At 28.8% G+C, this 14,205-nt stretch overlaps 1 long non-coding RNA gene across 1 annotated transcript; it reads right to left on the bottom strand.

Annotated features, from left to right (window-relative positions):
- Nucleotides 1–1,687: 1,687 nt before the first annotated feature.
- On the bottom strand, nucleotides 1,688–8,006 carry LOC138348244 (uncharacterized). Its single transcript, XR_011220527.1, has 2 exons — nucleotides 7,493–8,006; nucleotides 1,688–2,000 (listed from the first exon to the last, which is right to left on the bottom strand). It is a non-coding gene; the product is annotated as an uncharacterized lncRNA (long non-coding RNA).
- Nucleotides 8,007–14,205: the final 6,199 nt, after the last annotated feature.

Raw genomic sequence — 14,205 nt, 5'->3', positions numbered from 1 at the left:
TTGTCAGTCAAGAATAAATGAAATACTGATAATTCATATTGTTATATCTGAATTCTTAGCCAACTGAGCAAAATGAAGTCAGCCAAGAAAGACATATAAAGACAAGATACATGATAGGCATAAATAAGAAAAAAGAAAGCAAAGACACAATAAGAAATCAAAATCAAAGTTTTAAAGTTCAGTTTAGAGGACATGGATCACAAATTTTGTTGACCATAAAAAGAATATAAAATTTCTAAATTCAAGCTCAAAAGAATGACAGACAAAGTGAAACTTGAAAGTTCTACACTTTTCATTTTAACTTGAGAAGACATTTACTTTATTCTATGTTTTTTCGTTATTCTATTTAATATTTTATGCAAGTTATTTAGCATAATAAATAGTTAGTGGGTTCCCCACTGATCTTTTATTTAAACATCAAGTATAATCTTTTATTTTTTATTTCCTTTTTCCCTATTATATCATTTTACATTGATTTGATCTTGATAATAGTAAGAACCTTTAAAGGAATGATTGTTGTTAGATAAATTTGATACAAAGTTTTCCTTAAGTATCGTTTTCTTTAGAAAATAGAAGCATTTTTTCTTAACTGATGAAATAAAATGGTGTTAATAAGAATGGAAAGAATGAAAAAGACATATAACAGTGAAAGTAATTAATATATTATTTTATAAATACAAGGTCAGTGGACTCCTGATGCACTAACTATTTCATTATGTTAAATAAAGTATTTCGATAAATATACATCGAAAAATGGAAAACGCTAAGCGGAAAATAAATGTCCTTTCAAATTAAAATAGACAAATGTATAAATTTCAAGTTTCGCTTTGTCCGTCATTCTACTGAGCTTCAATTTGAAAACCCTGACATCCTTTTTACGGCCAACTAAGTTTGTGATTCATATTCTACTCGTTGTATCTTGAATTTGAAAGCTCTGATTTTGATATCTTATTAAGTTTTTCCATTTTTTTTGTTTATGCCTATCTTGTCTCTCATCTTTATATGTTTATTTCTAGGTTGACTGCGTTTTGTTCAATTAGCTTAGAATCCAGATATAACGATTGTGATTATCTTGACTGTCATCAAGTATATATTTTTCTTTTTTTTTAAACTAACAACGAAGCTAAGTTCTCCTTTTCATCAATTTCAAAAGTTTGTACAAAAGATAATCGTCCACCCCCAAACAAACAAACTAAAAAGAAATTTACCCGGTCCGTAAATAAACATACCTGCCTTTATTATCACACCCTAAGAATTAGAATTTCCTAATTGAGCTCCCTCATTTTCTCCACAATATCGTCGCATGGATCTCTCTTCAACTCCACTTTAATTTTCCTTCTAATGTGAGTTATCAACACATTCTAAGTTCACAGAGGTGCGTCTCGATTGATTTCAGCTACTATTTCCTTCACAATTTGTTTGCTAACTTTTTTGTAGGGATATACATGGTGGATGCAGTAGTTACTTTGGTGGTTTCATTAGAGGAGCCTCGTCTAGTATTTAATCTTGCATCTCCTTATCAGTGGTATTCCTCTCTCGTGTCCTCTTTGTATCCTTTTACTGTCACGCCCCGAGCTACCCTCGAGATGTGGACACGGAACCTAGGACCACAAGTGATCCCAAGCTAATCCTGCTGGCATGATCATGAGGATACTAAAGATAACAAACTGATGCGGAAGCTAAATCATAACTAAATCTGAAAAGATGGGGAATACCCATATTCTATAACTGAGATACTTGAAAACAATGAGTTTAATACAAAGGAAATATTAACTCAATACTAAGTTGAATCTAACTATGTCTGAAATAAGCCTCTAAACTGTACTAGAAATACTGGGACAAGCCCCTAGCTAAATCTAGAAAAAACTGAAACTAAATGACTAAAAATTGAAATGACACTTATGACTTTTGTCCTCGGAGAATGAGGACTCACCACTGAATCTGCTGAACTGGAAATCGAAAGTCGATCTATGCATGATCTGGATGCTGAGAACTTGAACCTACATCATGAGAAGATGTAGCGCACGTATGTGTCAGTACTTAAAAGGTAAGAGTATGTAGGAAAGAGTAAAGCTGAAATAAAATATAACTGAACAAGCATAAAAGAAAGTATAATAATCTGACATGATGAACTGAATTCTGAGCTGATGAATGCAATGATCAATTTATAACATGCTGAAATTGAATACTGAATATACTGATAAATGGTCAATGCAGAGAGTCTGACTCTGTGGGAGATACTAATAACCGATAATAAAACCACATGAGCTAAATGTGGAGTCCGATGTATGCGCCCCATCAAGAGTACCCAATATGCCTTGCCAAAGTTATAAAGGCATGCTGACGTGATCACTAAACTGATTGCTCACAGAGGGGACTTACAACCTACTTGGCTAGTTGTTCTGAGACTATTGGGTACGCTAAACCCTAGTCCAACTCGGTATTATGCTACTCTCATGAATTATGTCAATTTACTGATTATGTCTGAGTTTCTGTAAATACTGGATAGCTCGACTGAATATGCAAACTGAGAATACAACAATTAATCTGGTAATTATGCATTTATAACTGAGACATGTATATTTGAAGTGTCTAAAATATCTGACCTAGCATGTGTAATTCAAGAACTAAAGAAATACAAAGGTAGGGTTCTGAAATTCATGCGATAATCTGAGTAATAACATGATAATCTAATTATTGAAACATATATTTAATAAATTCATGAAGTTCTATCAAAGTTCTAGAAATCCTAGGTTTAATCATGATAAGAGAATCAAGAATTTGACTGAAAACTAGGGACCCAATGGATGAAAGGAACCCACTAGTGAAATCCACATACCTGGTGATGAAATCAACGGAAAAATACTTAGGTTTTGGGGCTGGAACTGCTGCAACTTGTTGCGTTCTTGAACTATAGTTCTTGAGCTTTTTCTCCTTTCTTGCTTCTAATTTTCTAACTTTTGATTTAATTATTTGACTTAGATATGTTTTAGTTATGTTTCTAGGATTAAACTGACTAAAATATGATGATTTAGGATCAAAACGATGTAACTTAGGGTTCAAAGAAAGTGGGAAAGGTCCAAAAGACCCCTGAGAAAGTTACTGTCGGACCAAACGACGGCCAGGACTGATGGTTCGATGTCTGACCGATGCCCCGTCGTTGGGTCCGTCGACTGGGCCTGTTCGACAAGCCTTTACCAAAATGGGCATAATGTTTTACTCGGAGGTCTGATTTTAGCAAGGTCATTGGATATGGAAAGCTAATTCAATTATCTATATATGGGTAGGTCATGAGACACCTAATTCATTTTGTGCTAAGAGTTATGACCATTTGAAGTTGACCCAACTGCATTTTCCCCTTAACTGTCTGCTAGTTCCCACCTACGGTCAGACCTACGGACCGTAGGTCCACCTACAGACCGTGCTGGTCATTTGTAGCTCTTGTCACAGAGTGGGTGAATGGGGGTATCGATCGACGGTCACGGACTTCAGACCATCGTCTGACCTATGGACCGTGCTGGTCACCCGTAGATATTGTGAGAGAATGGATGAATGGGGGTCTCGATTGATGGTCACGGACTACGGAGCGTCGTCTGACCTACGGACCGTAGGTCCGTCTGTCGTCCAATAATTAGCCAATTTTTCTGGGCTGTAATTTTTTGGAGTTTCTGATCCCATCGATGGTTGTGCAGGACGGACCATGGGTCAGGCTACGGTTCGTCAATGCCACCGTTGGTTGCAACTGCCGATTTTTTTCTGTAAAGCTTGTTTTTGGTATGTTTTGGCTACGGGGTGTTACATTTACCGTTTTCTAACTTTTTGTTTTTTCTAACTGAAGAGACAACAGATATACCAGTATGCTTATGTTCTTCTTTGTGGAGTTGCTCCTCACATGTCGTCATATAGTTCCCAATCTTTTGACATTTTAAGGTATTTTGCAATTCTATTTGTCTGTTTCTTCTTATCCGCGTGTTTATTTCACCCTTTTGATATCTTGTTTGAGTTTTTGCTTCCTTTTTTCTTGTTTATGTTTATCATGTCTCTCATCTTTGGACGTCCATTTCCAAGTTGACTACATTTTGTTCAGTTGACTAAGAATTCAATTATGGTGATTTTGATTATCAGATGTTTCACTTGTATTTTTGACATCAATCCAACTCAAAATTCTCAATAACTATGTAAACTTAAGTCTGTAGTACACTCATGTGTCACCTATCATAATTTGAACAATCTAACCTAATATAAGAACATTGAATCCTCCATACATCATTGTTTGTCACCAAACCAAAATCAACTCTTTAGAAGCGTTAATAAACCCTTCATAAGTATGCGTCAAACCAAGAATTTATACATTACATTTCTTAAAATGTGCCTTGACACAATTCTTAATATTTTGAACTCTTATTGTTCCTTTCGTTAACTCGATTACCAATGCTATCCGTTGTCCTAAAATTCATAATATTTTACTTTATACTCTAAACCAAAAACTTCAAGCGAAACAATTCATCGGGTCTTTTAAATACTACAACTCAAACCATGCAAAAATCCTTCCAAATGCTCACAAATCGACATGATCGATCATTTCTTACCTTATCAATTTATATTATTGCACTCATTTTTTACAAAATGGATTTTGCAATGACATGACAACTCTTTTAGGTGTTAAATAGAGAAGAGTTGCCACCAACAAAGCATTCTCTACTAAGAAAATATATTAAGTAAAAAGGGTTATACACAATCAATGATCAGACAAGTGTTCAAATTATCTCAAAAAGTAAGGTGTAAGGCAACTTTTAAGATTCATAGAAGTGGATTGCAACTGAATCTTATAAACTATGTGGGGATATGTGATAAGCAAAAAGGCTATTAATTTATTAAGCTAAGAATGACTAAGCAATTGCATTAAAGTTCCCCCTACTAGCCACGGAAAGTTAATGCAAGTTGATAGATCCTTCAATCATCGAGTACAATATCGATTTTCCACACTTATCATGACAACATCACCGATCTTTGGAACTTATGGGGAACCCTAGCATACACATGCCCAACCAAAATCTTCATAAGAACTTTGGGGCGAGGGCCAAGGTGAACCCAAATTAGCTATGAGAAGCGGTTAAATCAATAGCAAAGACATCAGAACGAGCGGTTGGTTGAATCGAGCAAATAGTATATAAAAGCTTTATTTTAAAACTTAAAACAAGTAATCAAATTAAGCATGAAACTATTATCATCTAAATCAATACAAAACTAGGTGATTAGATGACTAAATAAATTGACATGTTTATTATCTAAGCGATAAGTAAAAATAATGGCAACAACATCAATTATTTAATTAAAGTAAACTATGTGATAAAATAGGGAAAATTATATTCAAAACAACTTAACAAAGATAGTAAAATGATTACTAATTAACAAAAAAATTAAAATAATAAGAACTATTTATTATTAAATAAAATAATTATGTGAGGCTATTTTTTTTAAAAAAAATAAATATTCATAACAAGGGAATAATTAGTTTAGAAATAAATAAGTAAGCCGATAGAATTGACACCAAAAGATATGAAAAATTGTATAGGTGAAACGTAAATAAATCTACCCCAAACGAAGATGAATTATAATTATAAAAGAAAATGAGTTGTAAACATAAAATATACTTTAAAATTTAAATTAATCCACAAGAGATTATAAGGAGGCTTCAAATGTTTGTTTCCTTATAGGGATAATATCACAATATTATTAATCACGCTCCACCTTAAAAACATTTTTATTTATCATCGATTTTAGATTTAATAATAGTATTTAAAGGATAGTTGAAAGATTTGATTAAAATACAAACACATAAATATATTACACACAAATACACTTAATCATTTAGAAAAATCTTTGCTAAACAATACTCCAAAGGTCACATCAGCTTAGTTAAAAAATTAAAATTAAACCTCTCAATTCATTTTACTCTCCCACCACTTAATATAGGTTAGAAAATAGGAATTTACCATACATCTAAATCAAAAGCAATATGTCCAATTCAAGTACTTAAAACAAGAGTTGGACAATGGCTTTGATAACAATAATGAAAACAACTTTAACAATTGAACAAAGATAAAAAATGGAAAAGTACAAAAGTGTGACATAAAAAATTGAAAAGAGAAACATGTAGCACATTATGTTTCTCCAACCCAAATGATAAAAGCCCTTATTCTTAATGTTACAAGAAATCTAGTTCATAAGTTATTACAAACCTACTAGTGAAACAGAAAAGACAATGCGTTCGAGACGAGTAAACTTGACTAGACGATCCATGGAAACTCCCAAGTCCCAGGCAACTTTTCAATGCCCCCGATATCGAACTAATGCCCTGTTCACACAAAAGAAATGCACACCCACACACAATAGCATAGAGACGAAAGCACTAATTAATAAGCCCACTTCCATAACGGCCTTGTTAAGCACCACAAATGTGAAGGACAGATTTAACAATTATTTGGTAAGTAGACTGGAAAGTGAACCCCAAAGTATTTTGGTGCAATTAAATTGTATATTATGATATCATGATTTCAAACAAACAAGAAAAAGAGCAACAAGATTTGAAGCTAAATTATGAGTAAATCCTATGAACGTGTATTCTGATGCACAAAGTTTCCGAAAACTTATCAAAGACAATGAATTCGAGACGAGTAGGCATGACTAAAGGATCCTTCAAATGTTTGCTTTTCCCAGAATGATTAAAACATTCGAGTTTTCCAAAACACAAATTTGATGCGACAAGAGAATGAAAAATACACATTAAGCATAAAGATTACTTCCATAGAAAGTAACCTGTTAGGAAGTAAAAAATCAGAAAAAACAACAATAACCAATGATACCACAGTAATCCGAGCATCGATAGCCAAAATTGGTACACGTCCACCAAAGAGAACAAGAGGACAGAGAAAAGATGATTCGGTTTATCAGTATATCGAATAAGAGAAGTGTACTCCAATCAAGAGGTTCTAGTTATATTGCAATGGAGAAGAGAGTTCCAGAGTCTTTCATCAGTGACCCGTCATTGACAAGAAAAGATGAAATCTTAAATATATTTTGATGAAAGAGTAGAACTGCTAGTTATTCGCGAAGATGAGAGGGCTCCATGGGCTGTCTTTTTCCTTTAGAGAAAAAGAGGGCACAAGGGGTGATTTAAGTGATCAGAAGCATGAAAAAAAATGAGAAGAAGTTTGTATTCGTGAGAGATGTATGCAATTTCCACGATCCTTTTCTCAAATCAAGTAATCCAAGCTACTACCATTTCTTGAACGGCTAAGGAAGAAGAAAATTACAATTGATCGAATAAGCAATATCAATGAGACATCTCTAGTTACCCCATTTAGACATCTCTAGTTACCCCATTTACAATTGATCAAGTTTACCATATTAACAATTGAGAAATTGTATGCATGATGAAAGTTGACAAGCAAATCACATAACGGAGTAGTTGAGCAATATAAAAACATACCAAGATTAAAGTATGAGTACATCTCCATTCGAACTCCGATGCATCAACAGTAAACAAAACTAAAAATTAAAATCAGTTTTAGCAACTTGTTTGATCATAAAGTATGGCTAAAACAATAATGATAGCCATGGATTATAACCTCTAAAAGCTTTAAAAATGAAAATAATAAAAAAACACAAAAGTAGTCAGAGTATTAGGAAAGATATCACCGGTTAGTCGTTCTGGATTGCTCATTGTAAATTTGTCTTCGAATGAAATTCCATGCTTGGATCTTCCGCCGGAGAGAAGTGCCAGAGAGATGCGGTGCCTCGCCGAGTCAGCTGGGTGAGGTTTCTGGTGGCTGTCCGATTCGCCAGACAGATGGTGGTAGGTCGGCGTCAGGAGAGAGGGCGGCGTTCGGGTGGCCTTTCTCTGGTGGTCTCCTGGTGAGAAGAACGGGAGACCCAGGGAGATGAAATTAGGGCTGGGGGGTATATTTTAGCGAAAGGGACAATTTGAAATAGAAATTGAGTTTGATTTTGATCCGTTTGAGTTTATTTTGGGCTTAAATAGTTTTAGAAGTGGACTTGTTTTGATTCCCCAATTTAATCTTAATTTTAATTATTTTAATATATTATTATTTAAGTTTTATAATTATAATTTGTGTCAGAAAAAATTTAAAGAAAAGAAGTTAATAGAGTAATAAATCCTAAAATATATAAAATAAAGTAGGAATCCATATCTTTGATATAGGAACGTATATTACTTAAAAAATATTTTTAGCTGTAATTGTTTTTTTTACGGACAATATTTATTGTCACAAATACATTTATCGACATTTGATTAAATGTCATTGAATTTAAAATCGTTAAAATCTTTAGTCATATTTATATAGAGTTCGGATAAAAATCCTATTATATTTTTAGTGTTATTTATTTAACGACCGATATGATTGCCATTAATGTCACCACGGAAACAAGTAATATTTTAAAAATAATTTAAACACAAATTTATAAAATATTTTTTGAAAAATTTAGATGTTGCCCAATTTTCAAGTTAATAGGATCCATAATTCATGGATAGCTAGCGAAAGTCTTCACTTAGCTTTTATTTTAATTTAAATTAATTGCTTATATCCAAGCTATATTGATGAAAATATGATTATAATTGCATAGAATTGTTTATTTCTTTATTATTATTTTTAAAGAGATGGATTTAAATTTTCGAATGTTTTAAAAATTAAAAAGAATAATATTTATTTTGTAAATTTGTTTTTAAAGTATGTATGTTTTTTTGTAAATATTTCTCTTTCTTTGAATCTTTTAAAATTTGCCAAAATAACATGTTTCTCAATAACTTCATATAATTTTTAGAATTCAAAATGGATTCTTACACATTTCAAACAAATTAACAAACAACGTAAAAAAAACACACATAAGAAGACTATGTTATCCACATAATACTTTTGTAATTTTAATTTAAAATTGCTCTCAACTCTTATTGATATAAAAATAAATTTCATCTCTTTGCATATATTATAAAGAAAGAAAGTCTATGCAAATTATATATATTATAAGATTTATAAATTAATACTTACTAATATATATAGCTGCGCGTTGAACGAATATTCTAAAATAATAGTTATTAAATTAAAAATAACAAATATAAATTATTGTTAAATAACAAAGTGCATGTAGTCATATGTAATGACTTAATTTTTTGTATACATTTAACAAATGTTAACCCTGATTTATGTGCAATGAGTTTATGTTCTTTAAAGACATTAAACATTATTCTAACAATTTCTCCTTTTTCTAGTATAATGAAGACTAATATCATATGTAGCATGTGTTCAAATGATCAAAATAATTAAATTATAAATTGATAGATCAATCTAAAGTATAATATTAAAAATTATCTCTGCTTTAACTAAAATTTATAAATAATTTACAAAGTATGTTGCAATCGTTATAGTACATCCCTCTTTTATTTAATCTTGCAAAATAAAATGATTTTCATTTAATTTAACACAATCTCATAAACTGTACAAAATGCTAAATACATGCATTTAGTTAATTTTTTATTTCTTAATATTTTTTAAATAATACTTTTTTAGAAAGTCTGCAAATTCCTATTCGTATATATATAACAAGAGGCTACAATAACAGCTTAGGTTTGTCATGCTTGCTTTGCCCAGCTGGTTGCAGCATGACATTTCATGCAAAATGTCCCAAGAACAAACCCAGCCAACGTCACTTTTTAATTTCTATTTTTAATTCAGTCCTCCAATGGGTTCGCTTCAGTTGACAACAATTTTAAGTTTTATGTATTTTTTTTCATTCACTTTTAATCATCGTGATTTTCTTTTTTAATTCAATTTCAATTAACATTTTATGATGTACTTTTTTTTACCCCATTTAATATGAAAAAATTGCAATTCATAATATTTTTCATGTAGGTTTTGAATATCTAAATTTTTTGTTCAAAATATCGAATTAATATGACAAAGTAGTAACTGATACAATTACCGACTTCAATTAGTACATCCAATCCTAAATTCTTCAGATATCAATCTTGTGAATGTCAATCTTTATTTGATCACAAAAATTTAGTTGTCTCTCCAAATTCTACTATTTCTCATGAGACTAAACAAGTAACATATATTTTTTGAAAATGGCCTAAAAATTACTAAAAATTGTCTCTCCTGATTCTACTGTTTCTCAGAAAATGAGACTAACAAGTAACACATATTTCTTGAAAATGACGTAATAATTACTAAAAATCACAAAAATTTAGTTGTCTCTCCTAATTTTACTGTTTCTCATAAAATTGAGACTAAATAAGTAACATATATTTTTTTAAAATGACTTAAATTACTAAAAATCACAAGACACATAAAGAAATGATTGAACTCTTCAACACAAAAAGTAACATATGTTGTTAAAAACTCAAATAAAATGTACTATAAATTAAAATAATTGATATATTAAAACATCCACATGACAACAAAAAAAATAATGTTTCTGTTGCTTCTATCACATAAATTAGGATTGAGATGGTTTTAAAATTTTAATCTTGGTTATACATTATAAAATAATCGAATAATTGAAATGCTATAGTTTTCTAAAAATAACCGACTGAACCGTCCTACCCTAATGTTGCCTCTGCTCTGTTTATTTTACTTCAAGTTAAAAAGATTTGTTTCATCTCTACCCTCAATTTTATCGCTGCCTTTATTTTCTATTTAGCAATAGTATAACTTTTATTCATGTTGGACCCGGGCAACGCCCAGGCTTTGTTTACTAGTTATTGATAACATATAACTATTCCTTTTTGTTTTTGGCAATTTAATGTGAAAGTTTTTTTGAAATTTTTTCAAAATGTCAATATTTTGACATTTAATAGGACTGACTCATTGTCAATACTTTCATTATTTGGTAAAAGTATCAAAATTTTAGTTTATTATGTATCTCATTTATTTATTTTTTATTTGTTTTAATTAATAGAATTAAATGCTAAAAAATAAAAAGGAGAAATTAAAGGGAGAAAGAAATACTAAAACTGAATGATTGATTAAAACTCTCACCAGTTACAAAAATTTAAAAATAAAAAAAAATGTAGTTTTGTCCATAACATGAATCAAGGACTATCACGAATACATACATTTTTTACTTGGATACAATTTTGTTCATAACATGATGTAAGCACTATTGTGAATACATACATTTGTTGCTTGGATACAAAAAACTGTGATCTTTGCATGCAAATGCAGTTCCCTGAGTAAATGATATATGTAAGAAAAATTATTCAACTTGGCAAGCATGAAAATATAATAAGTATACATAATATAACTTAGAAACTACACACATAAAAAAAACAATTTTAGATCATAATGTAATTTATAAATCAAAGTTGACATTTTCAAAATGTAATGATCTAATGAAAACACCAAACATGAGACAATGACGATAAAATAATGGAATAAAATTGAATGAATACAGTGAATACAATTAATATGTATTTATACTTTAACTTTGAAAACATTCAAATAACATTAGTATTTGTTAAGAAATGTATAAATTTTATATGTATGTTTACTTTGTTGATACAAACATGACTCTCATAAAGCATAATGAATACAAACATAGCAAAAATCATCCAAAATGAATTCATTAATAAATATCATACAACACAAATACAACAAATATATGAAAGTTACATTGCATACAACACAAATACAACAAATACACCACAACGAATACAAAACCATCCAAGTAGAATTCATTAATAAATACGAAATATCATATTCATGTAAAATGTATTCTTAAATTATTGAATATCTACCAATGTAAAAAAATATAAAGGAATGATTAAAAATTTGATACATTATCAAAATTAACAATAATTGTCGCCAAAATATAAGGAGGAATGATTAAAAATTTGATACATTATCAAAATTAACAATAATTGTCGCCAAAATATAAGGATAAAATAAAAGAAGGAACACACATACAAACTAACAAAAATTGCACGGTCTACATAAGACATTTGCAAATATATTCAATACACATACTAAATTGATTTTGGATACATACAAAAATAAAATCAAACTACATTGTTGAAACAAAAATTGTTCTTTAACTTCAACTCAATATGCAAAATACTAAACAGGAAAAAATAATTAAATACCTCTTTATCAAATATTTGGTCTTCTTCGTCTTTTTCAAGTACCACACGAGTAGATGAAGATACTATTTTTTTTATTTGAAGAGGAAGAATTTGTTCTGATCGTCTCTCTTCCCTCATTTTAAAAGTGGATCCTACATTATCCGCTATTTCTTAAGTAATACATAGATTAAAGGATGAAAAATCACTAGAAATTTGACGAATAAGTTGAATAACTCTAGTAAGTCTCTTAGATTCATCCACTGAAAATTGTTATATAGGTCTAATCGAGATTTATCCTACTTTCAACAATTATGAATGATTTAGATAAAAATAAAATTAGAAAAAAATCTAAAAAAAAGAAGATAAAGATGAATACCTTAATTAATGGGATTTGTGTGAATTCAATTTCTGAAAATAAAAACACCAAAAATTACGACAGAGAGATATGAGAAATTTGAAAATTGAATGAGAATGTGAAAAGAAGATATGAAAGGGAGAAAAAAACTTTATATATATATATATATATATATATATATATATATATGACCCAAATTGGAAGAGAGATACATATGAAACACGAATAAATTGCATGTATGAATGGGATATACATGAGAAATCTGAATAAGTGGAGTTAAATAAAGTAATTTTTTGTTATAGAATTAGTTGGAAAACATGTAGGCAATAGGAGATAAAATAGGGGTTTAATTAGGATACATATTGTTTTTCAAAATAATGATATTTTTGATATTTTTAAAATAATGAGCTTTTTACTAATTAAGTTATGAATTTTGACTAATTTACTATTTTTTCCAAGTTTTTATATAGCTGTTTATCAAATTAAAATTATCTTTTTTGGAGATAATTTTTAAACAAATATCCAAACTGAAAATTTGATAACTTTTTTGATGATGACATGTGGCACTATTTTTGAAAATATGAATTTATAATATTCTCAATTTATTCTTTTAAACTGATTTGGAAATGTTAGCTAATAAATTCCAATTTATTTTTATTTTTGATAAATTTAATTTTAAATATTTTATTTATATTTGGTTAATAAGCTTTTAGAGCTTGTCTATAATTGGAAGTTCTAAAATTATCTGTTTAAATTCTAATTGGAATTTAAAAAATTAATTTGAGGGTAAGTATGATAATATTTAGTTTGTTAGTCAATTTTTTTTATTAATAGCATATTTAAATAAAGAGTCTAAAGTTTTTATCTAGTTTCAATTTTAAAATAGATCATTTTTTTAAAAAATATATCACATTAATTTTAAGTAACCCATTAATAAAATATTATTTAAAAAATATATTTTCTAATTTAATTTATCTGCTACACAATTTTAGTATTGTGTTACGTCATACATTTTTTATTCCTATAATATTATATTTTTACTTTAATATCAATAATTAAAGTTATTTGATTGTCTAAATTTATTAATAATATAAAAAAAAATTTATAAAATTTCTGTCATCTTTTGTATGTATTTTATTTTCTTTCGTGATACTCTAATTAGTCTTTAATTTTTATTATGTCTGTTAGTCAATTTTTTATTAATAGTATATTTAAATAAAGAGTCTAAAGTTTTTATCTAGTTTCAATTTTAAAATAGATCATTTTTTTAAAAAATATATCACATTGATTTTAAGTAACTCATTAATAAAATATTATTTAAAAAATATATTTTCTAATTTAATTTATATGCTACACAATTTTAGTATTTTGTTACGTCATACATTTTTTATTCCTATAATATTATATTTTTACTTTAATATCAATAATTTAAAATTATTTGATTGTCTAAATTTATTAATAATATATAAGAAAATTTATAAAATTTCTGTCATCTTTTGCATGTATTTTATTTTCTTTTGTGATACTCTAATTAGTTTATCATTTTTATTATGTCATTTATAACTTAAAAATATAGCCATGTTTGTGAATTGAGTTCGTATTAAGTATAAATTATCTGTTATTAAATAATTATTAATTGTACATTTTTAGCAATATTTGTAATAGATAATTAAATTGGTACATTTTAATTTAATATCCAATGATTAGTTTT

This window comes from Solanum lycopersicum, chromosome 1 (assembly GCF_036512215.1).
Source record: "Solanum lycopersicum chromosome 1, SLM_r2.1".
Lineage (NCBI taxonomy): Eukaryota > Viridiplantae > Streptophyta > Magnoliopsida > Solanales > Solanaceae > Solanum > Solanum lycopersicum.
Note: the sequence above shows the minus strand (reverse complement) of the source record. Positions and strands in the feature narration are given on the sequence as shown.